General features: G+C 60.6%; 2 non-coding genes across 2 annotated transcripts; both read left to right on the top strand.

Annotated features, from left to right (window-relative positions):
• Window positions 1–13215: 13215 nt before the first annotated feature.
• LOC131868040 (5S ribosomal RNA) lies at window positions 13216–13334 on the top strand. The gene has a single exon (XR_009366536.1). It is a non-coding gene; the product is annotated as a 5S ribosomal RNA (ribosomal RNA).
• A 7804-nt stretch (window positions 13335–21138) lies between these two features.
• LOC131868041 (5S ribosomal RNA) lies at window positions 21139–21257 on the top strand. The gene has a single exon (XR_009366537.1). It is a non-coding gene; the product is annotated as a 5S ribosomal RNA (ribosomal RNA).
• Window positions 21258–25000: the final 3743 nt, after the last annotated feature.

Here is a 25000-nt window from a genome sequence, read left to right on the forward strand (position 1 = left end):
CCCCTACGCACTTTTGGTGGTGCACCCCGCACGAACAATCCCGCCTCGACCAGCCTGAACAATTCCCCTCTCGAAGGAAGGCCTCGGCCTTAATCGTCCACGACAAACAGCTCGACGAGGCATGAAGCACCCACGGGAGCCGGAGCATGACGATGCAGAGTCTCGGTTCACAGGAGCCTGGGAAGAACATCCCGTACGGAACCCTTTACCCGAAAACATCCGAACCGCACATGCTCGCGACAGTCCTGCCGTTAGAGAATGCACCGTGCACGCGACCGAGTAAGGCCACTCAGAGACATCCATTTCCCAGGTATATGCCCCCTACGCACTTTTGGTGGCGCAACTCGCACGAACAGTCCCACCTCGACCCCGTAAACAAGCTTTTTTGCCTCGAAGAGTTCGTCGGAGACGAAGAAGCAACCTTCAGTGCAAACGTAGCACTCTTTTGTGCAACCGCCCAAACAACGCCCCCTCTACCCTCTGTCGAAACACTCGGCATTGCTGCTCCCTAAGGTGAGCTTCTCCTCATAGGCAATTCCGCTCTTATCCGGTCACGTTTGTGTGCCCGAATTTCGCAAGGCAACCTCCATGGGACATGGAAAAGACTCGAGAAGAGAGCTCGCTCACGGGAGAGAGAAGCCAAGGAGACCACGAGAGTGCTGAGAGTGGGACAGCGCTGAATAGGCGGGAGAAGCCTGCGCGTATAAACGGAGATATATATCCAATTGCAACGAAGGAACGTGCCAAAGATCGAGAACAATGGCAGAAATGCTAGTAACGTGCACTTCGGGACCAACGCATCACCGGAAGACAACCGCCAAACATCGAAAGAGTCGCGATGCTCCGCAACCTACGTGCAAAGCGGTCGCACACCGGGTAAGGGAGTGAGAGCCCCAAACATAGCTGGGCGAGGCGCTCACTCCGCTCTTTAATATCTCGTTAATACCGCCAAGGAAATGGCACAAGCACACACACACAAGCATCCTCGGAAGAGGACAGTTCGAGTGACAGGTCAAATCCAAGAGTTCCGAAGACTACCTCCAGGAACAATCGGGAACAAGACCGATTACAAGTCGTCGAGTCTGTTACTGGGCGAACACGAGATGCGCACAGGAAATCGATCAGCCCTCACAATGGCCCAAGGCCAGAGATCGGACTGCTACGATTTACCCCAACAATCATCGTGCCACTCTTCGCAGAGAGGTGATAGACGCCAACGAGCCCGCGCATAGCAATCGAGGTGTAAAAAGGGCGTTGAAGGCAGGAAGCCTGGACGAAAGAGGCTACGAGGTCACCTCGAAGCGGTCTAAGAATCGGGCGCACTTGGGGCGACTACCAGTGCCAACCCCTTATCCCGCGGTGCGTCCGACACACAGAAATTTCCAAGGCGGCCAAGGAGCCTCCCCGCATAGCAATCGGGGTGTGAGGTTACGGATGCAGCATTGATAGCAATCGAGGTGTGAGGCGAAGGATGCAGAAGTGAGAGCCGAGGGATGTAGCAGAGATAGCAATCGGGGTGTGTGATGCAGAAGAGATAGCAATCGAGGTGTGCGGTGGGAAGGGCCCAGCAGCCAGAATGCATGAAGCGACGGATGAAGCAGTGATGACAACCGGGCTGTGAGGAGAGGAGGGATGCAGCCAAGAAAGCAATCAGGGCTCGAGGCAAGGGATGCATCAAGGATAGCAATCATGTTGTGAGGCGAGATTCCAAAGGCTAAACGTGAGAGGCTGCAGGGTCGACTCAGAGAGGTCTATGCATGTGAGAGGCTGAAAGCAAGGTCGACTCGGAGCGGTCTATGCATCGGGCGCGCTTGGGGCGACTACCAGTGCCAACCCCTTATCCCGCGACGCGTCCGACAAAGAGAACGTTCCAAGGCGGCAGAGGAGGTTACCAGCCGAAGGATGCAGTAGCAATAACAGGTATAGTTCCGCGGCGGCCGAGAAGACTCACCGCATAGGAATCGGGATGCGAGGCGAGGGATGCGGCGGGAAGGCCCCGACGGCTAAACGGAAGAGGCTGCAGGGCCGCCTCGGAATGGTCCAAGCATCGGATGCGATTGGGACGACTACCAGTGCCAACCCCTTATCCCGCGATGCGTCCGATACACAGATAGTTCCAAGGCGGCCGAGGAGCCTCACCGCATATCAATCGGGGTGCGAGGCGAGGGATGGGGCGGGAAGGCCCCAACGGCTAGACGGAAGAGGCTTCAGGGCCACCTCGGAATGGTCCAAGCATCGGACGCGCTTGGGGCGACTGCCAGTGCCAACCCCTTATCCCGCGATGCGTCCGATACACAGATGGTTCCAAGGCGGCCGAGGAGCCTCACCGCATAGCAATCGGGGGTGCGAGGCGAGGGATGGGGCGGGAAGGCCCCAACGGCTAGACGGAAGAGGCTTCAGGGCCGCCTAGGAATGGTCCAAGCATCGGACACGCTTGGGGCGACTACCAGTGACAGCCCCCTATCCCGCGATGCGTCCGATACGAAGATGGTTCCAAGGCGGCCGAGGAGCCTCACCGCATAGCAATCGGGGTGCGAGGTGGGGGATGCGGCGAGATGGCCCCAACGGCTAGACGGAAGAGGCCACAGGGCCGCGTCGGAATAGTCCAAGCATCGGACGCGCTTGGGGCGACTACCAGTGACAACCCCTTATCCCGCGATGCGTCCGATACGAAGATAGTTCCAAGGCGGCCGAGGAGCCTCACCGCATAGCAATCGGGGTGCGAGGTGGGGGATGCGGCGAGATGGCCCCAACGGCTAGACGGAAGAGGCTGCAGGGCCGCCTCGGAATAGTCCAAGCATCGGACGCAGTTGGGGCCACTACCAGTGACAACCCCTTATCCCGCGATGCGTCCGATACGAAGATAGTTCCAAGGCGGCCGAAGAGCCTCACCGCATAGCAATCGGGGTGCGAGGTGGGGGATGCGGCGAGATGGCCCCAACGGCTAGACGGAAGAGGCCACAGGGCCGCCTCGGAATAGTCCAAGCATCGGACGCGCTTGGGGCGACTACCAGTGACAACCCCTTATCCCGCGATGCGTCCGATACGAAGATAGTTCCCAGGCGGCCGAGGAGCCTCACCGCATAGCAATCGGGGTGCGAGGCGAGGGATGCGGCGAGATGGCCCCAAAGGCTAGACGGAAGAGGCTGCAGGGCTGCCTCGGAATAGTCCAAGCATCGGACGCGCTTGGGGCGACTACCACTGCCAACCCCTTATCCCGCGATGCGTCCGATACACAGATAGTTCCGAGGCGGCCGAGGAGGTGGGGGATGCAGCGAGATGGCCCCAACGGCTAGACGGAAGAGGCTGCAGGGCCGCCTCGGAATAGTCCAAGCATCGGACGCGCTTGGGGCGACTACCAGTGACAACCCCTTATCCCGCGATGCGTCCGATACACAGATAGTTCCGAGGCGGCCAAGGAGCCTCACCGCATAGCAATCGTGGTGCGAGGTGGGGGATGCGGCGAGATGGCCCCAACGGCTAGACGGAAGAGGCTGCAGGGCCGCCTCGGAATGGTCCAAGCATCGGATGCGCTTGGGGCGACTACCACTGCCAACCCCTTATCCCGCGATGCGTCCGATACACAGATAGTTCCAAGGCGGCCGAGGAGCCTCACAGCATAGCAATCAGGGTGCGAGGCGAGGGATGCGGCGAGAAAGCCCCAACGGCTAGAGGGAAGAGGCTTCAGGTCCGCCTCGGAATGGTCCAAGCATCGGACGCGCTTGGGGCGACTACCAGTGACAACCCCTTATCCCGCGACGCGTCCGATACACAGATAGTTCCAAGGCGGCCGAGGAGCCTCACCGCATAGCAATCGGGGTGCGAGGCGAGGGATGCGGCGAGAAGGACCCAACGGCTACACGGAAGAGGCTTCGGGGCCGCCTCGGAATGGTCCAAGCATCGGACGCGCTTGGGGCGACTACCAGTGACAACCCCTTATCCCACGACGCGTCCGATACACAGATAGTTCCAAGGCGGCCGAGGAGCCTCACCGCATAGCAATCGGGGTGCGAGGCGAGGGATGCGGCGAGAACGACCCAACGGCTACACGGAAGAGGCTTCGGGGCCGCCTCGGAATGGTCCAAGCATCGGACGCGCTTGGGGCGACTACCAGTGACAACCCCTTATCCCGCGACGCGTCCGATACACAGATAGTTCCAAGGCGGCCGAGGAGCCTCACCGCATAGCAATCGGGGTGCGAGGCGAGGGATGCGGCGAGAAGGACCCAACGGCTAGACGGAAGAGGCTTCGGGTCCGCCTCGGAATGGTCCAAGCATCGGACGCGCTTGGGGCGACTACCAGTGACAACCCCTTATCCCGCGACGCGTCCGATACACAGATAGTTCCAAGGCGGCCGAGGAGCCTCACCGCATAGCAATCGGGGTGCGAGGCGAGGGATGCGGCGAGAAGGACCCAACGGCTAGACGGAAGAGGCTTCGGGTCCGCCTCGGAATGGTCCAAGCATCGGACGCGCTTGGGGCGACTACCAGTGACAACCCCTTATCCCGCGACGCGTCCGATACACAGATAGTTCCAAGGCGGCCGAGGAGCCTCACCGCATAGCAATCGGGGTGCGAGGCGAGGGATGCGGCGAGAAGGACCCAACGGCTAGACGGAAGAGGCTTCGGGTCCGCCTCGGAATGGTCCAAGCATCGGACGCGCTTGGGGCGACTACCAGTGACAACCCCTTATCCCGCGACGCGTCCGATACACAGATAGTTCCGAGGCGGCCGAGGAGCCTCACCGCATAGCAATCGGGGTGCGAGGCGAAGGATGCGGCGAGAAGGACCCAACGGCTAGACGGAAGAGGCTTCGGGTCCGCCTCGGAATGGTCCAAGCATCGGACGCGCTTGGGGCGACTACCAGTGACAACCCCTTATCCCGCGACGCGTCCGATACACAGATAGTTCCAAGGCGGCCGAGGAGCCTCACCGCATAGCAATCGGGGTGCGAGGCGAGGGATGCGGCGAGAAGGACCCAACGGCTAGACGGAAGAGGCTTCAGGGCCGCCTCGGAATGGTCCAAGCATCGAACGCGCTTGGGGCGACTACCAGTGACAACCCCTTATCCCGCGACGCGTCCGATACACAGATAGTTCCGAGGCGGCCGAGGAGCCTCACCGCATAGCAATCGGGGTGCGAGGCGAGGGATGCGGCGAGAAGGACCCAACGGCTAGACGGAAGAGGCTTCAGGGCCGCCTCGGAATGGTCCAAGCATCGGACGCGCTTGGGGCGACTACCAGTGACAACCCCTTATCCCGCGACGCGTCCGATACACAGATAGTTCCGAGGCGGCCGAGGAGCCTCACCGCATAGCAATCGGGGTGCGAGGCGAGGGATGCGGCGAGAAGGACCCAACGGCTAGACGGAAGAGGCTTCAGGGCCGCCTCGGAATGGTCCAAGCATCGGACGCGCTTGGGGCGACTACCAGTGACAACCCCTTATCCCGCGACGCGTCCGATACACAGATAGTTCCGAGGCGGCCGAGGAGCCTCACCGCATAGCAATCGGGGTGCGAGGCGAGGGATGCGGCGAGAAGGACCCAACGGCTAGACGGAAGAGGCTTCAGGGCCGCCTCGGAATGGTCCAAGCATCGGACGCGCTTGGGGCGACTACCAGTGACAACCCCTTATCCCGCGACGCGTCCGATACACAGATAGTTCCGAGGCGGCCGAGGAGCCTCACCGCATAGCAATCGGGGTGCGAGGCGAGGGATGCGGCGAGAAGGACCCAACGGCTAGACGGAAGAGGCTTCAGGGCCGCCTCGGAATGGTCCAAGCATCGGACGCGCTTGGGGCGACTACCGTTGCCAACCCCTTATCCCGCGATGCGTCTGATACACAGATAGTTCCGAGGCGGCCGAGGAGCCTCACCGCATAGCAATCGGGTTGCGAGGCAGATTATTGGGAAGGGAACCCCCTGGGATGCGGCTCAAGCAGTGCCCAAAGGGACTGGAATGCGGAATCACATCGAGAGACCCAAATGCTATACGAGGGCTCAAATCGAATTATCGATTTGGCCACGACATGGACGCATCGGAACGACTACCTTTGCCGAACCACTCGCAATTGCATCCATACCGAAACCAATAGACATTTCCGTTAGAGCCCTCGCATAGCATTCGGGAATCTCGCATGCCCCTCTAAATCGACCAATGCTGGCGCTCAATGAAAATCCGAGCGCTACCACCGTTCGAGCGCCAGCATTGGTCGAGTTAGAGGGGCACGGGGGAGAATGCTCCAGTCAACACCTCCCCTATATAAGTTATTTGTCCGATTCTCGCACAACCGTAGTCTGCCTCGTCGAATCAAACAACGGTCCCAGATTCCGACTTCCGTTCCGTAGAGACCCAAAAGCTAGATGGAGGCTCGCAAGAAAGAGAGTCGGCGCATAGCAATCGGGTTTCTCGAACGTTTAGGGACCGAGCTCACTTGCGGATAGGGCAAAATCCGCCAAGCAACCCAAAAGCTAGACGGGGGCTCGAATCGAATCGCCTAGGCGGCCACAACAACGACGTGTTGGATCGACTACCAGTGCCAAACCATTCAGCAAGACTAGTCTGTGTCGAGGCCGGATAGAGATTCTCAGAGAGCGCCCGCATAGCATTTAGGAGACCTGCCGCGTCCCTCACACTCGACAAATGGTGGTGCACGTTTATAAATCCGAGCGATCCCAACCCTTTCAAGCACCAACATCGGTCGAGATAGAGGGGCACGGAGGGGGCTGCGTGAGACAACACAGTCCCCTATATAAGTTATTTGTCCGATTCTCACACATCCGAAGAATGGTCATCAAATCGGACAACAGCCCAAACTTCCGACTTCCGTCCCAGAAAGCCCAAGAGCTATCTAAAACGTTCATGGCCGGAACTCGATCGCGGCTATACCAGTCCGCCAAGCAACCCAAAAGCTAGACTGGAGCTCTAGTCGAATCACCTCTGTGGCCATTGCAAGGACGTGTTGGAGCGACTACCATTGCCGAACCATTCCGCAGGTCGAGTCCATACCAAGGCCGCATAGAGATTCACGATGAGCTCCTGCATAGCAATCAGGAGACTTGCCGTGTCCATCACAATCGATAAATCCTGGTGCAAGATTTTTGCATCCGAGCGCTCCAACCAGTCGAGCACCAGCATCAATCGACATAAACGGGCACGGGGGGAGGATGCTCGAGAACACTACCTCCCCTATATAAGTTATTTGTCCGATTCTCAAGCAGCCGAAGTCTGGTCATCGAATCGGGTCAAAGACCACAACTTCCGACTTTACCCACAATGCAAGTCATCGAATCGAACATCGGCCCCCGAGTCGGACTCCATGCGTATGTCAGGTCATCGGACCCAAATTCCGCCTTCCTGCGCATGGCGGGCCATCAATATCAACTCGGTCATCGGACCCAAACTCCGCCTTTTTGCGTATGGCACGCCTTCAAATCGGTCATCGGACCCAAATTCCGCCTTCCTGTGCATGGCGGGCCATCAACATCAACTCGGTCATCGGACCCAAATTCCGCCTTTCTGCGCATGGCACGCCATCAACTCGGTCATCGGACCCAAATTCCGCCTTCCTGCGCATGGCAAGTCATCGGACACAAATTCAGACCTCGCCAATATGCCTACGTATCGAATCGGTCATCGGACCCAACTTCCGACTTCATCCATACTGTAGGGTCTTTGAGGTTGGCGCGGTGCGCTCAACCCAGGGAGTCGACCCATCGAAGCATACACCTCCCCTATATAAGCTATTTGTCCGATTCCCACACCTGTGTAGTTTGCACCTCTGACCAGGACATCGACCCCAACTTCCGAACTCGACTGCAACGACGGCACCAGCGCCTTGGTGCGCACCTTGCGACGCACAGTCCCAACATTCGCCTTCCTGCACATGGCAGGTCATCGGACCCAAATTCCGACCTCGCGAGTATGCCTACATATCGAATCGGTCATCGGACCCAACTTCCGACTTCATCCATACCGTAGGGTCTTTGAGGTTGGCGCGGTGCGCTCAACCCGGGGAGTCGACCCAACGAAGCATACACCTCCCCTATATAAGCTATTTGTCCGATTCCCACACCTGTGTAGTTTGCACCTCCGATCAAGACATCGACCCCAACTTCCGAACTCGCCTCCAACGACCGAACCAGCGCCTTGGTGCGCACCTTGCAACGCACAGTGCCAACATTCGCCTTCCTGCACGTGGCAGGTCATCGGACCCAAATTCCGACCTCGCGAGTATGCCTACATATCGAATCGGTCATCGGACCCAACTTCCGACTTCATCCATACCGTAGGGTCTTTGAGGTTGGCGCGGTGCGCTCAACCCGGGGAGTCGACCCAACGAAGCATACACCTCCCCTATATAAGCTATTTGTCCGATTCCCACACCTGTGTAGCTTGCACCTCCGATCAGGACATCGACCCCAACTTCCGAACTCGACTAAAAAGACCGCACCAGCGCCTTGGTGTGCACCTTGCAACGCACAGTGTCAACATTCGCCTTCCTGCACATGGCAGGTCATCGGACCCAAATTCCGACCTCATGAGCATACCTACTAATCGAATCGGTCATCGGACCCAACTTCCGACTTCATCCATACCGTAGGGTCTTTGAGGTTGGCGCGGTGCGCTCAACCTGGGGAGTCGACCCATCGAAGCATACACCTCCCCTATATAAGCTATTTGTCCGATTCCGACACCTGTGTAGTTTGCACCTCCGCTCAGGACATCGACCCCAACTTCCGAACTCGCCTGCAACGACCGAACCAGCGCCTTGGTGCGCACCAAAAGTGCGCACTTTTGGAGGGCACTTTTGTGCGCTCCAAAGGTGCGCACTTTTGGAGGGCACTTTTCTGCGCTCCAAAGGTGCGCACTTTTGGAGGGCACTTTTTGGAGGGCACTTTTCTGCGCTCCAAAGGTGCGCACTTTTGGAGGGCACTTTTTGGAGGGCACTTTTCTGCGCTCCAAAGGTGCGCACTTTTGGAGGGCACTTTTTGGAGGGCACTTTTCTGCGCTCCAAAGGTGCGCACTTTTGGAGGGCACTTTTTGGAGGGCACTTTTCTGCGCTCCAAAGGTGCGCACTTTTGGAGGGCACTTTTTGGAGGGCACTTTTCTGCGCTCCAAAGGTGCGCACTTTTGGAGGGCACTTTTTGGAGGGCACTTTTCTGCGCTCCAAAGGTGCGCACTTTTGGAGGGCACTTTTTGGAGGGCACTTTTCTGCGCTCCAAAGGTGCGCACTTTTGGAGGGCACTTTTTGGAGGGCACTTTTCTGCGCTCCAAAGGTGCGCACTTTTGGAGGGCACTTTTTGGAGGGCACTTTTCTGCGCTCCAAAGGTGCGCACTTTTGGAGGGCACTTTTTGGAGGGCACTTTTCTGCGCTCCAAAGGTGCGCACTTTTGGAGGGCACTTTTTGGAGGGCACTTTTCTGCGCTCCAAAGGTGCGCACTTTTGGAGGGCACTTTTGTGCACTCCAAAGGTGCGCACTTTTGGAGGGCACTTTTCCTGTGCTCCAAAGGTGCACACCTAGGTGAGCACCTTCGACCACACCTTGTAGCACACCAAACTCTGACTTTCGACTTCATCCGCAATGCAGGGTCTTTGAGGTTGGCGCAATGCGCACAACCAGGGGAGTCGACCCATCAAACCCAACACCTCCCCTATATAAGCTATTTGTCTGATTCTCATACATGCGTAGCCTGCAGGAGCAATTAGGACATCGACCCCAACTTTCGGCTTCTAAACGAAAACAAGGTCTTTGAGGTTGGTGTAATGCGAACAACTAGGGGAGTCAACCCATCAAACCCAACACCTCCCCTATATAAGCTATTTGTCTGATTCTCATACATGTGTAGTCTACAGGAGCAATTAGGACATCGACCCCAACTTTTGACTTCTTAACGAAAACAAGGTCTTTGAGGTTGACGTAATGCGCACAACCAGGGGAGTCGACCCATCAAACCCAACACCTCCCCTATATAAGCTATTTGTCCGATTCTCATACATGTGTAGCCTGCAGGAGCCATTAGGACATTGACCCCAACTTTTGACTTCTTAACGAAAACAAGGTCTTTGAGGTTGGCGTAATGCGCACAACCAAGGGAGTTGACCCATCAAACCCAACACCTCCCCTATATAAGCTATTTGTCTGATTCTCATACATGTGTAGCCTGCAACAACGATTAGGACATCCACCCCAACTTCTGAATTCGTCTGTGTTGACCGCACCAAAGGTGCACGCCTTGGTGCTCACCAAAATCCGACTTCCGACTTCTTCTGCTATGCGGGGTCTTTGAGGTTGGCGCAGTGCGCACAACCAGGGGAGTCAACCCACCGAATGCAACACCTCCCCTATATAAGCTATTTGTCTGATTCTCATACATGCGTAGACTGCAGCAATGATTAGGACATCCACCCCAACTTTTGACTTCTTAAACAAGACAGGGTCTTTGAAGTTGGTGCAGTGCACACAACCAGGGGAGTCGACCCATCAAACGCAACACCTCCCCTATATAAAGCTATTTGTCCGATTCTCATACGTGTAGTCTGCAGCAGCGATTAGGACATCGACCCCAACTTCCGAATTCGTTTGCATTGACCGCACCAAAGGTGCACGCCTTGGTGTGCACCCTGGAGTGCACTTTGGTGCTCACCTCGGTGCACACTTTGGTGTGCACCTCGGTGTGCACCAAAGGTGCGCACCTTGGAGCGCACCAAAGGTGTACACTTTGGAGCGCACCACATAGGGTCTTTGAGAGGTTGGCGCAGTGCGCACACCAAGGTGGGTGTTGAGGTGCGTGCCGAGGTGGGTGGGTGCTAGGGTGCGCTCCATGGTGGGTGCCAGGGTGGGTGCGTGCTAGGGTGGATTCCAAAGAGGGTCATAGGGTGGGTGCCAAGGTGGGTTGGTGATATAGTGGGTTCAAAGGTGGGTACTAGGGTGGGTTCCAAGGTGGGTCACAAGTTGGGTGCCAGGATGCGTGGGTGTTAGGTTGGGTGCCAAGGTGGGCTCCTGCGTGGGTGGGTGCTAGGGTGGGTTTCAAGGTGGACGCGAGGGCGGGTGCCAAGGTGGGTAACAAGTTGGGTGTTAGGATGGGTGAGTGCTAGAGTGGGTGCCAAGGTGGGTGGGTGCTAAGGTGGATGCCAAGGTGGTTCACAGGGTGGGTGGGTTCTAGGGTGAGTTCCAAGGTGGGTCACAGGTTCAGTGCTAGGGTGGGTGTCAAGGCGGGTGTCGAGGTGCCTGGGTGCTAGGGTGTGGATGCCAATGTGGGTCATAGGGTGGGTACTAGGGTGGGCTGCAATGTGGGTGCCAAGGTGGGTAACATGCTCGGTGGGTTCTAAATTGGGTGCCAGGGTGGGTGTGCACCCACCTTGCCCGAGGTGGGTGCCAAGGTGCCAGTGTGGGTGGGTGCTAAGGTGGATGCCAAGGTGGGTGAGAAGGTGGGTGATAGGTTGAGTGGTAGGATGGGTGGGTGCCAAGATGGGTCACAGGGTGGGTGCAAGGGTGGGTAGGTGCTAGGGTTGGTGTCAGGGTGGGTGGGTGCTAGGTTGGGTTCCAAGGTGGGTGCGAGGGTGAGTGTCAAGGTGGGTCACAGGTTAGGTGCTAGGATGGGTGAGTGCTAGGGTGCAAAGGTGCCAGGGTGGGTGCTAGGATGGGTCGATGCTAGGGTGAGTGGCAAGGTGGGTCCACAAGTGTCAAGGTGGGTGCCGAGGTGGGTGCCAAGTCGGCGACTGCTATGGTGGATGCCAAGGTGGGTCACGGGGTGGGTGCCAAGTTGCTAGGTTGGGTTCCAAGGTGGGTGCCAACGTGGGTGCTAGGGTGCGTGGGTTAAAGGGTGTGTCACAACGTGGGTGCCAGGATGGGTGCGCACCCACACTGGCCAAGACGGGTGCGGGTGCAAGGTTGGGTTCCAAGCCCGGTCACAGGCTGGGTGCTAGGATGGGTGGGTGCCAAGGTGGGCACCAGGGTGGGTGCACCCACCCTGGCCAAGGTGGGTCACGGGGTGGGTCCTAGGGTGGGTAACGGGGTGGGTACTAAGGTGCGTGCCAAGGTGGGTCATAGGGTGGGTGCCAAGGTGGGCACCAGGGTGGGTGTGCACCAACCCTAGCCAGGGTAGGTCACGGGGTGGTTGTCGGGGTGGGCGTCAAGGAGCCAAGGTGGGTGGCAAGTAGCCAAGTTGCGTGCCAAGGTGGGTGTCGGGGTGGGTGCCAAGGATCCAAGGTGGGTGCCAAGGAACCAAGGTGGGTGTCTGGGTGGGTGCCGAGGTGGGAGCCAGGGTGGGTCCCAAGGTGAGTGCAAAGGTGGGTGCCAGGGTCAAGGTGAGTGCCAATGTGGGTTCCAAGGTGCCAGGGTCAGGGTGAGTGCCAATGTGGGTTCAAAGGTGCTAAGTTGGGTGCGAGGTTGGGTGCGAGGGTGGGTGGGTGCCAAGGTGTGCTAGGTGGAAGCCCGGGTGGGTCGGCATCCCATGGGTGTCGAGTTGGGTGCCTGATGGGTGCTTCTTGTCAAGTTTTAGTCGTCGGGACTCATTTCGAGCCTTAGAGGTCGTTTCTTGTCCGGTTGCCCTGTCTTCGACCTGGGAACCCAATTTTGGTCCTCGGGTCCCATTTTTTTTTGTCTCGCATCCCACTTTTGGCCTGTGGCCTTTTCGGGGTCGATTCTCGTTTTGGGCATCAGAGCATGTTTCTTCTCCTAAAACCCAATATTTGTTTATTAAGTCTCGGAACACATTTTTGTTCTCGTGGACCCATCATGGGTCTTGGAACGCATTTGTGGTCCTTGGGTCCCATTTTGCATCCCGAAACTTGTGTTTTGGTGCTTGATCCCTATTTTGGGTGCCCACCTTGCACCAAGTGCGCACCCGGGGCAAACCGAGCGCCTTGGTGCACCGGGGCAAGATCGAGCGTGCACCCGAGGCGCCCCGAACATGCACCAAGGTGCACTCGGCCCACATGTGAGCGCAGGTCGTTGCGCCCGAGGTGGTGTGTGGGCACCGCGTTGCAGACGGGACACTGCACGCACACGACGCCCCCTCCAGGTGCACGCACGTAGGCCGGGCCGGGTGCACACCCGACGCCCTAGCAAGGTGCGCGCACCCGGGCAGGGCTCACACTTGGCGAACGGGGCGCACTTCGCGAGGGAGGGTGTGCACCTCGACGGGGGTGGGTGGCCGGGGTGGATTCGCACGTGGGTCGCGGTTTGCTAAGTACACACTGCGACAAGCTCATAACGGGTGCGATCATACCAGCGTTAGTGCACCGGATCCCATCAGAACTCCGCAGTTAAGCGCGCTTGGGCCGGAGTAGTACTGGGATGGGTGACCTCCCGGGAAGTCCCGGTGTTGCACCCTTTTTTAGTTTTTCGCCGGGCGTCGCAATGCTATTTGAATAAACCTTTTGCCCGTTTGCGTTCTCGTCGGGGCCGGGCCGGGCCGGGGTGCGCTGCCCGCACTACCGCGCGCGCGGGGGCGACACCGAGCGCGCACCCGAGGCGCCCCGAGCACACAGGCCACGGTGCAACCCGGGCGTTGTGCGCGCACCCCGGTGCGCCCGAGGTGCTGCGCGCGCACCCAGGTGAAATCAGTGTGCACCTCGGCCAGTGCGCGCTCGGTCGAGTCGCGCACGTTGGCCAAGGTGCACGGTGATGTTTCTTACTCTAAGGTTCCGCACCAGACGCCCGGGACAGGTGAGCGAAGCTGGGCGGGGCCGGGTGCGCGGCCGGGGCAGGTGCACGCAGCTGGAGAGAGCTTTGGAGCACACTTCGGAGCGCACCAATGATGCGCTCCATTCAAAAGTTTCCTGAAAAGGCAAAAAAAGTTGAGATTATAGAATTTCCCACTTGAGAGATTGTAAAAAAAAAAAATTTAAAATGAAGGAAACGCGGGTGCCAAGGTGTGCGCAGCCCAGCCAAGGTGTGCGCACCAAGGCGCCCACCCTGGCGAAGGTGCACGCAAGGTGCGCACCCGAGGCAAACCGGACAATTAACCCAACTTTCGACTTCGCGCGCACCTTGGAGCGCACTTCGGAGCGCTCCTTGGTGCGCACCAATCTTGGGCACCTCGGAGTGCACCATGGCGCCCACCAAGGTGCGCACCCGGGGCAAACCGAGCTCCGACTTCGTGCGCACCTTGGAGCGCACGAAAGGTGCGCACCATGGCGCCCACCAAGGTGCGCAGCCCAGCCAAGGCGTGCGCATCAAGGTGCGCACCCTGGCGAAGGTGCGCACCCGGGGCAAACCGAGCTCCGACTTCGTGCGCACCTTGGAGCGCACAAAAGGTGCGCAACCCAGCCAAGGTGTGCGCACCCCGGTCAAACCGAGCTCCGAATCGTGCGCACCAGAGGTGCACGCCATCGTGCGCACCTTGGAGCACACTTCGGAGCCCTCCTTGGTGCGCGCCGATGTTGCGCACCTCGGAGCGCACCCGGGGAAAACAATGCAATTAACCCGACTTTCGACTTCGTGGGCACCTCGGAGCGCTCTCGGGTTCGCACCTCGGAGCACACCGAGGTGCGCACCTTTGATGCGCTGCCTTCACCAATTTCCAGAAAAGGCAAGAAAACATTGAGAAGGTGTGCGCACCGAGGTGCCCACCCTGGCGAAGGTGCACGCGAGGTGCGCACCCGGGGCAAACCGGGCTCCGACTTCGTGCACGCCGCACCTTGGAGCACACTTCGGAGCGCTCCTTGGTGCGCACCAGGGCGCGCAACCCAGCCGAGGTGCCCACCCCGGCGAAGGTGCACGCGAGGTGCGCACCCGGGGCAAACCGGGCTCCGACTTCGTGCACGCCATGGTGCCCACCGCGGCGAAGGTGCACGCGAGGTGCGCACCCGGGGCAAACCGGGCTCCGACTTCGTGCACGCCGCACCTTGGAGCACACTTCGGAGCGCTCCTTGGTGCGCACCATGGTGCCCACCAGGGCGCGCAACCCCGCCGAAGGTGCACGCGAGGTGCGCACCCGGGGCAAACCGGGCTCCGACTTCGTGCACGCCGCACCTTGGAGCACACTTCGGAGCGCTCCTTGGTGCGCACCATGGTGCCCACCAGGGCGCGCAACCCCGCCGAAGGTGCACGCGAGGTGCGCACCCGGGGCAAACCGGGCTCCGACTTCGTGCACGCCATGGTGCGCACCGCGGCGAAGGTGCGCACCCGGGGCAAACCGGGCTCCGACTTCGTGCACGCCGCACCTTGGAGCACACTTCGGAGCGCTCCTTGGTGCGCACCAGGGCGCGCAACCCAGCCGAGGTGCCCACCCCGGCGAAGGTGCACGCGAGGTGCGTACCCGGGGCAAACCGGGCTCCGACTTCGTGCACGCCGCACCTTGGAGCACACTTCGGAGCGCTCCTTGGTGCGCACCATGGTGCCCACCAGGCCGCGCAACCCAGCCAAGGTGTGCGCACCAAGGTGCACGCGAGGTGCGCACCCGGGGCAAACCGGGGTCCGACTTCGTGCACGCCGCACCTTGGAGCACACATCGGGGCGCTCCCGGGTTCGCACCGGCGTTGCGCACCGTGGTGGGCACCTCGGAGCACACCAAGGTGGGCAGCGAGGTGCGCACCTTTGATGCGATGCCTTCACTAATTTCCATAAAAGGCAAAAAAAAAACGAGATTTTAAAATTTCCGTTTTGAAAGATAGTGAGAAAAAGGGAATGCTGGTGCCATCTTGAGCCCGCCCTGGTGCGCAGCCCAGCCAAGGTGTGCGCACCAAGGTGCCCACCCTGGCGAAGGTGCGCGCCCGGGCAATTAACCCAACTTCCAACTTCGCGCGCGCCAGGGTGGGAGCGCACCCAACAACCGGGCCTGGGAAGAGCCAATGCGAGAAACCCCACCAAACGCTCTGACAAAAAAAGAGGGGGCGCTCCAGTAACCCCGCTTCGGAGCGCACCCTGGGCAAACCCAGCCAAGGTGCCCACCCCGGCCAAGGTGCAGGCGAGGTGCGCACCCGGGGCAAACCGGGCTCCGACAACGTGCACGCCGCACCTTGGAGCACACTTCGTAGCGCTCCCGGGTGCGCACCTCAGAGCACACCAAGGTGGGCAGCGAGGTGCGCACCTTTGATGCGCTGCCTTCACTAATTTCCAGAAAAGGCAAAAAAAAAAGGAGATTTTAAAATTTCCGTTTTGAAAGATAGTGAAAAAAACGGAACGCGCGTGCCATCTTGAGCCCGCCCTGGTGCGCAGCCCAGGTAAGGTGCCCACCCTGGCAAAGGTGCGCACCCGGGCAATTAACCCTACTTCCGACTTCGTGCGCGCCAGGGTGGCAACCGGGCCTCGGAAGAGCCAATGCGAGAAACCCCACCAAACGCTCCGACAAAAAAAGAGGCGGCGCTCCAATAACCCCGCTTCGGAGCGCAGCCGGGGCAAACCCAGCCAAGGTGCCCACCCCGACGAAGGTGCACGCGAGGTGCGCACCCGGGGCAAACCGGGCTCCGACAACGTGCACGCAGCACCTTGGAGCACACTTCGAAGCACTCCCGGGTGCCCACCGGCGTTGCGCACCGTGGTGGGCAGCGAGGTGCGCACCTTTGATGCGCTGCCTTCACTAATTTCCAGAAAAAGGCAAAAAAAAATGAGATTTTAAAATTTCCGTTTTGAAAGATAGTGAAAAAAAAGGAACGCGGGTGCCATCTTGAGCCTGCCCTGGTGCGCAGCCCAGGCAAGGCATGCGCACCAAGGTGCCCACCCGAGGTGCACACCCGGGGCAAACCGGGCTCCGACTTCGTGCAGGCCGCACCTTGGAGCACACTTCGGAGCGCTCCTTGGTGCGCACCATGGTGCCCACCAGGGCGCGCAACCCAGCCAAGGTCTGCACACCAAGGTGCCCACCCCGGCGAAGGTGCACGCGAGGTGCGCACCCGGGGCAAACCGGGCTCCGACTTCGTGCACGCCATGGTGCCCACCGCGGCGAAGGTGCACGCGAGGTGCGCACCCGGGGCAAACCGGGCTCCGACTTCGTGCACGCCGCACCTTGGAGCACACTTCGGAGCGCTCCTTGGTGCGCACCATGGTGCCCACCAGGGCGCGCAACCCAGCCAAGGTGTGCGCACCAAGGTGCACGCGAGGTGCGCACCCGGGGCAAACCGGGGTCCGACTTCGTGCACGCCGCACCTTGGAGCACACATCGGAGCGCTCCCAGGTTCGCACCAGCGTTGCGCACCTTTGATGCGCTGCCTTCACTAATTTCCAGAAAAGGCAAAAAAAAACGATATTTTAAAATTTCCGTTCTGAAAGATAGTGAAAAAAACGGAACGCGGGTGCCATCTTGAGCCCTTCCTGGTGCGCAGCCCAGGCAAGTTGTGCGCACCAAGGTGCCCACCCTGGCGGAGGTGCGCGCCCGGGGCAAACCGGGCTCCGACTTCGTGCACTGCATGGTGCCCACCAAGGCGCGCAACCCAGCCAAGGTGCCCACCGCAGCGAAGGTGCACGCGAGGTGCACACCCGGGGCAAACCGGGCTCCGACTTCGTGCACGCCGCACCTTGGAGCACACTTCAGAGCGCTCCTTGGTGCGCACCAGGGCGCGCAACCCAGCCGAGGTGCCCACCCCGGCGAAGGTGCACGCGAGGTGCGCACCCGGGGCAAACCGGGCTCCGACTTCGTGCACGCCATGGTGCCCACCGCGGCGAAGGTGCGCACCCGGGGCAAACCGGGCTCCGACTTCGTGCACGCCGCACCTTGGAGCACACTTCGGAGCGCTCCTTGGTGCGCACCATGGTGCCCACCAGGCCGCGCAACCCAGCCAAGGTGTGCGCACCAAGGTGCACGCGAGGTGCGCACCCGGGGCAAACCGGGGTCCGACTTCGTGCACGCCGCACCTTGGAGCACACATCGGGGCGCTCCCGGGTTCGCACCGGCGTTGCGCACCGTGGTGGGCACCTCGGAGCACACCAAGGTGGGCAGCGAGGTGCGCACCTTTGATGCGATGCCTTCACTAATTTCCATAAAAGGCAAAAAAAAAACGAGATTTTAAAATTTCCGTTTTGAAAGATAGTGAGAAAAAGGGAATGCTGGTGCCATCTTGAGCCCGCCCTGGTGCGCAGCCCAGCCAAGGTTTGCGCACCAAGGTGCCCACCCTGGCGAAGGTGCGCGCCCGGGCAATTAACCCAACTTCCAACTTCGCGCGCGCCAGGGTGGGAGCGCACCCAACAACCGGGCCTGGGAAGAGCCAATGCGAGAAACCCCACCAAACTCTCTGACAAAAAAAGAGGGGGCGCTCCAGTAACCCCGCTTCGGAGCGCACCCTGGGCAAACCCAGCCAAGGTGCCCACCCCGGCCAAGGTGCAGGCGAGGTGCGCACCCGGGGCAAACCGGGCTCCGACAACGTGCACGCCGCACCTTGGAGCACACTTCGTAGCGCTCCCGGGTGCGCACCTCAGAGCACACCAAGGTGGGCAGCGAGGTGCGCACCTTTGATGCGCTGCCTTCACTAATTTCCAGAAAAGGCAAAAAAAAAAGGAGATTTTAAAATTTCCGTTTTGAAAGATAGTGAAAAAAACGGAACGCGCGTGCCATCTTGAGCCCGCCCTGGTGCGCAGCCCAGGTAAGGTGCCACCCTGGCAAAGGTGCGCACCCGGGCAATTAACCCTACTTCCGACTTCGTGCGCGCCAGGGTGGCAACCGGGCCTCGGAAGAGCCAATGCGAGAAACCCCACCAAACGCTCCGACAAAAAAAGAGGCGGCGCTCCAATAACCCCGCTTCGGAGCGCAGCCGGGGCAAACCAAGCCAAGGTGCCCACCCCGACGAAGGTGCACGCGAGGTGCGCACCCGGGGCAAACCGGGCTCCGACAACGTGCACGCAACACCTTGGAGCACACTTCGAAGCACTCCCGGGTGCCCACCGGCGTTGCGCACCGTGGTGGGCAGCGAGGTGCGCACCTTTGATGCGCTGCCTTCACTAATTTCCAGAAAAAGGCAAAAAAAAATGAGATTTTAAAATTTCCGTTTTGAAAGATAGTGAAAAAAAAGGAACGCGGGTGCCATCTTGAGCCCGCCCTGGTGCGCAGCCCAGGCAAGGCATGCGCACCAAGGTGCCCACCCGAGGTGCACACCCGGGGCAAACCGGGCTCCGACTTCGTGCAGGCCGCACCTTGGAGCACACTTCGGAGCGCTCCTTGGTGCGCACCATGGTGCCCACCAGGGCGCACCCGGGGCAAACCGGGCTCCGACTTTGTGCACGCCGCACCTTGGAGCACACATCGGAGCGCTCCCAGGTTCGCACCAGCGTTGCGCACCTTTGATGCGCTGCCTTCACTAATTTCCAGAAAAGGCAAAAAAAAACGATATTTTAAAATTTCCGTTCTGAAAGATAGTGAAAAAAACGGAACGCGGGTGCCATCTTGAGCCCTTCCTGGTGCGCAGCCCAGGCAAGTTGTGCGCACCAAGGTGCCCACCCTGGCGGAGGTGCGCGCCCGGGGCAAACCGGGCTCCGACTTCGTGCACTGCATGGTGCCCACCAAGGCGCGCAACCCAGCCAAGGTGCCCACCGCAGCGAAGGTGCACGCGAGGTGCGCACCCGAGGTGCACACCCGGGGCAAACCGGGCTCCGACTTCGTGCACGCCGCACCTTGGAGCACACTTCAGAGCGCTCCTTGGTACGCACCAGGGCGCGCAACCCAGCCAAGGTGCTCACCCCGGCGAAGGTGCACGCGAGGTGCGCACCCGGGGCAAACCGGGCTCGGACTTCGTGCACGCCGCACCTTGGAGCACACATCGGAGCGCTCCCGGGTTCGCACCAGCATTGCGCACCTTTGATGCGCTGCCTTCACTAATTTCCAGAAAAGGCAAAAAAAAGAAAAAAATGAGATTTTAAAATTTCCGTTTTGAAAGATAGTGAAAAAAACGGAACGCGGGTGCCATCTTGAGCCCGCCCTGGTGTGCAGCCCAGGCAAGTTGTGCGCACCAAGGCACCCACCCTGGCCAAGGTGGGTCACGGGGTGGGTCCTAGGGTGGGTAACGGGGTGGGTACTAAGGTGCGTGCCAAGGTGGGTCATAGGGTGGGTGCCAAGGTGGGCACCAGGGTGGGTGTGCACCAACCCTAGCCAGGGTAGGTCACGGGGTGGTTGTCGGGGTGGGCGTCAAGGAGCCAAGATGGGTGGCAAGTAGCCAAGTTGCGTGCCAAGGTGGGTGTCGGGGTGGGTGCCAAGGATCCAAGGTGGGTGCCAAGGAACCAAGGTGGGTGTCTGGGTGGGTGCCGAGGTGGGAGCCAGGGTGGGTCCCAAGGTGAGTGCAAAGGTGGGTGCCAGGGTCAAGGTGAGTGCCAATGTGGGTTCCAAGGTGCCAGGGTCAGGGTGAGTGCCAATGTGGGTTCAAAGGTGCTAAGTTGGGTGCGAGGTTGGGTGCGAGGGTGGGTGGGTGCCAAGGTGTGCTAGGTGGAAGCCCGGGTGGGTCGGCATCCCATGGGTGTCGAGTTGGGTGCCTGATGGGTGCTTCTTGTCAAGTTTTAGTCGCCGGGACTCATTTCGAGCCTTAGAGGTCGTTTCTTGTCCGGTTGCCCTGTCTTCGACCTGGGAACCCAATTTTGGTCCTCGGGTCCCATTTTTTTTTGTCTCGCATCCCACTTTTGGCCTGTGGCCTTTTCGGGGTCGATTCTCGTTTTGGGCATCAGAGCATGTTTCTTCTCCTAAAACCCAATATTTGTTTATTAAGTCTCGGAACACATTTTTGTTCTCGTGGACCCATCATGGGTCTTGGAACGCATTTGTGGTCCTTGGGTCCCATTTTGCATCCCGAAACTTGTGTTTTGGTGCTTGATCCCTATTTTGGGTGCCCACCTTGCACCAAGTGCGCACCCGGGGCAAACCGAGCGCCTTGGTGCACCGGGGCAAGATCGAGCGTGCACCCGAGGCGCCCCGAACATGCACCAAGGTGCACTCGGCCCACATGTGAGCGCAGGTCGTTGCGCCCGAGGTGGTGTGTGGGCACCGCGTTGCAGACGGGACACTGCACGCACACGACGCCCCCTCCAGGTGCACGCACGTAGGCCGGGCCGGGTGCACACCCGACGCCCTAGCAAGGTGCGCGCACCCGGGCAGGGCTCACACTTGGCGAACGGGGCGCACTTCGCGAGGGAGGGTGTGCACCTCGACGGGGGTGGGTGGCCGGGGTGGATTCGCACGTGGGTCGCGGTTTGCTAAGTACACACTGCGACAAGCTCATAACGGGTGCGATCATACCAGCGTTAGTGCACCGGATCCCATCAGAACTCCGCAGTTAAGCGCGCTTGGGCCGGAGTAGTACTGGGATGGGTGACCTCCCGGGAAGTCCCGGTGTTGCACCCTTTTTTAGTTTTTCGCCGGGCGTCGCAATGCTATTTGAATAAACCTTTTGCCCGTTTGCGTTCTCGTCGGGGCCGGGCCGGGCCGGGGTGCGCTGCCCGCACTACCGCGCGCGCGGGGGCGACACCGAGCGCGCACCCGAGGCGCCCCGAGCACACAGGCCACGGTGCAACCCGGGCGTTGTGCGCGCACCCCGGTGCGCCCGAGGTGCTGCGCGCGCACCCAGGTGAAATCGGTGTGCACCTCGGCCAGTGCGCGCTCGGTCGAGTCGCGCACGTTGGCCAAGGTGCACGGTGATGTTTCTTACTCTAAGGTTCCGCACCAGACGCCCGGGACAGGTGAGCGAAGCTGGGCGGGGCCGGGTGCGCGGCCGGGGCAGGTGCACGCAGCTGGAGAGAGCTTTGGAGCACACTTCGGAGCGCACCAATGATGCGCTCCATTCAAAAGTTTCCTGAAAAGGCAAAAAAAGTTGAGATTATAGAATTTCCCACTTGAGAGATTGTAAAAAAAAAAAATTTAAAATGAAGGAAACGCGGGTGCCAAGGTGTGCGCAGCCCAGCCAAGGTGTGCGCACCAAGGCGCCCACCCTGGCGAAGGTGCACGCAAGGTGCGCACCCGAGGCAAACCGGACAATTAACCCAACTTTCGACTTCGCGCGCACCTTGGAGCGCACTTCGGAGCGCTCCTTGGTGCGCACCAATCTTGGGCACCTCGGAGTGCACCATGGCGCCCACCAAGGTGCGCACCCGGGGCAAACCGAGCTCCGACTTCGTGCGCACCTTGGAGCGCACGAAAGGTGCGCACCATGGCGCCCACCAAGGTGCGCAGCCCAGCCAAGGCGTGCGCATCAAGGTGCGCACCCTGGCGAAGGTGCGCACCCGGGGCAAACCGAGCTCCGACTTCGTGCGCACCTTGGAGCGCACAAAAGGTGCGCAACCCAGCCAAGGTGTGCGCACCCCGGTCAAACCGAGCTCCGAATCGTGCGCACCAGAGGTGCACGCCATCGTGCGCACCTTGGAGCACACTTCGGAGCCCTCCTTGGTGCGCGCCGATGTTGCGCACCTCGGAGCGCACCCGGGGAAAACAATGCAATTAACCCGACTTTCGACTTCGTGGGCACCTCGGAGCGCTCTCGGGTTCGCACCTCGGAGCACACCGAGGTGCCCACCCTGGCGAAGGTGCACGCGAGGTGCGCACCCGGGGCAAACCGGGCTCCGACTTCGTGCACGCCGCACCTTGGAGCACACTTCGGAGCGCTCCTTGGTGCGCACCAGGGCGCGCAACCCAGCCGAGGTGCCCACCCCGGCGAAGGTGCACGCGAGGTGCGCACCCGGGGCAAACCGGGCTCCGACTTCGTGCACGCCATGGTGCCCACCGCGGCGAAGGTGCACGCGAGGTGCGCACCCGGGGCAAACCGGGCTCCGACTTCGTGCACGCCGCACCTTGGAGCACACTTCGGAGCGCTCCTTGGTGCGCACCATGGTGCCCACCAGGGCGCGCAACCCCGCCGAAGGTGCACGCGAGGTGCGCACCCGGGGCAAACCGGGCTCCGACTTCGTGCACGCCGCACCTTGGAGCACACTTCGGAGCGCTCCTTGGTGCGCACCATGGTGCCCACCAGGGCGCGCAACCCCGCCGAAGGTGCACGCGAGGTGCGCACCCGGGGCAAACCGGGCTCCGACTTCGTGCACGCCATGGTGCGCACCGCGGCGAAGGTGCGCACCCGGGGCAAACCGGGCTCCGACTTCGTGCACGCCGCACCTTGGAGCACACTTCGGAGCGCTCCTTGGTGCGCACCAGGGCGCGCAACCCAGCCGAGGTGCCCACCCCGGCGAAGGTGCACGCGAGGTGCGTACCCGGGGCAAACCGGGCTCCGACTTCGTGCACGCCGCACCTTGGAGCACACTTCGGAGCGCTCCTTGGTGCGCACCATGGTGCCCACCAGGCCGCGCAACCCAGCCAAGGTGTGCGCACCAAGGTGCACGCGAGGTGCGCACCCGGGGCAAACCGGGGTCCGACTTCGTGCACGCCGCACCTTGGAGCACACATCGGGGCGCTCCCGGGTTCGCACCGGCGTTGCGCACCGTGGTGGGCACCTCGGAGCACACCAAGGTGGGCAGCGAGGTGCGCACCTTTGATGCGATGCCTTCACTAATTTCCATAAAAGGCAAAAAAAAAACGAGATTTTAAAATTTCCGTTTTGAAAGATAGTGAGAAAAAGGGAATGCTGGTGCCATCTTGAGCCCGCCCTGGTGCGCAGCCCAGCCAAGGTGTGCGCACCAAGGTGCCCACCCTGGCGAAGGTGCGCGCCCGGGCAATTAACCCAACTTCCAACTTCGCGCGCGCCAGGGTGGGAGCGCACCCAACAACCGGGCCTGGGAAGAGCCAATGCGAGAAACCCCACCAAACGCTCTGACAAAAAAAGAGGGGGCGCTCCAGTAACCCCGCTTCGGAGCGCACCCTGGGCAAACCCAGCCAAGGTGCCCACCCCGGCCAAGGTGCAGGCGAGGTGCGCACCCGGGGCAAACCGGGCTCCGACAACGTGCACGCCGCACCTTGGAGCACACTTCGTAGCGCTCCCGGGTGCGCACCTCAGAGCACACCAAGGTGGGCAGCGAGGTGCGCACCTTTGATGCGCTGCCTTCACTAATTTCCAGAAAAGGCAAAAAAAAAAGGAGATTTTAAAATTTCCGTTTTGAAAGATAGTGAAAAAAACGGAACGCGCGTGCCATCTTGAGCCCGCCCTGGTGCGCAGCCCAGGTAAGGTGCCCACCCTGGCAAAGGTGCGCACCCGGGCAATTAACCCTACTTCCGACTTCGTGCGCGCCAGGGTGGCAACCGGGCCTCGGAAGAGCCAATGCGAGAAACCCCACCAAACGCTCCGACAAAAAAAGAGGCGGCGCTCCAATAACCCCGCTTCGGAGCGCAGCCGGGGCAAACCCAGCCAAGGTGCCCACCCCGACGAAGGTGCACGCGAGGTGCGCACCCGGGGCAAACCGGGCTCCGACAACGTGCACGCAGCACCTTGGAGCACACTTCGAAGCACTCCCGGGTGCCCACCGGCGTTGCGCACCGTGGTGGGCAGCGAGGTGCGCACCTTTGATGCGCTGCCTTCACTAATTTCCAGAAAAAGGCAAAAAAAAATGAGATTTTAAAATTTCCGTTTTGAAAGATAGTGAAAAAAAAGGAACGCGGGTGCCATCTTGAGCCCGCCCTGGTGCGCAGCCCAGGCAAGGCATGCGCACCAAGGTGCCCACCCGAGGTGCACACCCGGGGCAAACCGGGCTCCGACTTCGTGCAGGCCGCACCTTGGAGCACACTTCGGAGCGCTCCTTGGTGCGCACCATGGTGCCCACCAGGGCGCGCAACCCAGCCAAGGTCTGCACACCAAGGTGCCCACCCCGGCGAAGGTGCACGCGAGGTGCGCACCCGGGGCAAACCGGGCTCCGACTTCGTGCACGCCATGGTGCCCACCGCGGCGAAGGTGCACGCGAGGTGCGCACCCGGGGCAAACCGGGCTCCGACTTCGTGCACGCCGCACCTTGGAGCACACTTCGGAGCGCTCCTTGGTGCGCACCATGGTGCCCACCAGGGCACGCAACCCAGCCAAGGTGTGCGCACCAAGGTGCACGCGAGGTGCGCACCCGGGGCAAACCGGGGTCCGACTTCGTGCACGCCGCACCTTGGAGCACACATCGGAGCGCTCCCAGGTTCGCACCAGCGTTGCGCACCTTTGATGCGCTGCC

The sequence above is a fragment of the Cryptomeria japonica genome, unplaced genomic scaffold (genome assembly GCF_030272615.1).
Source record: "Cryptomeria japonica unplaced genomic scaffold, Sugi_1.0 HiC_scaffold_194, whole genome shotgun sequence".
NCBI classification, from domain to species: Eukaryota; Viridiplantae; Streptophyta; class Pinopsida; order Cupressales; family Cupressaceae; genus Cryptomeria; species Cryptomeria japonica.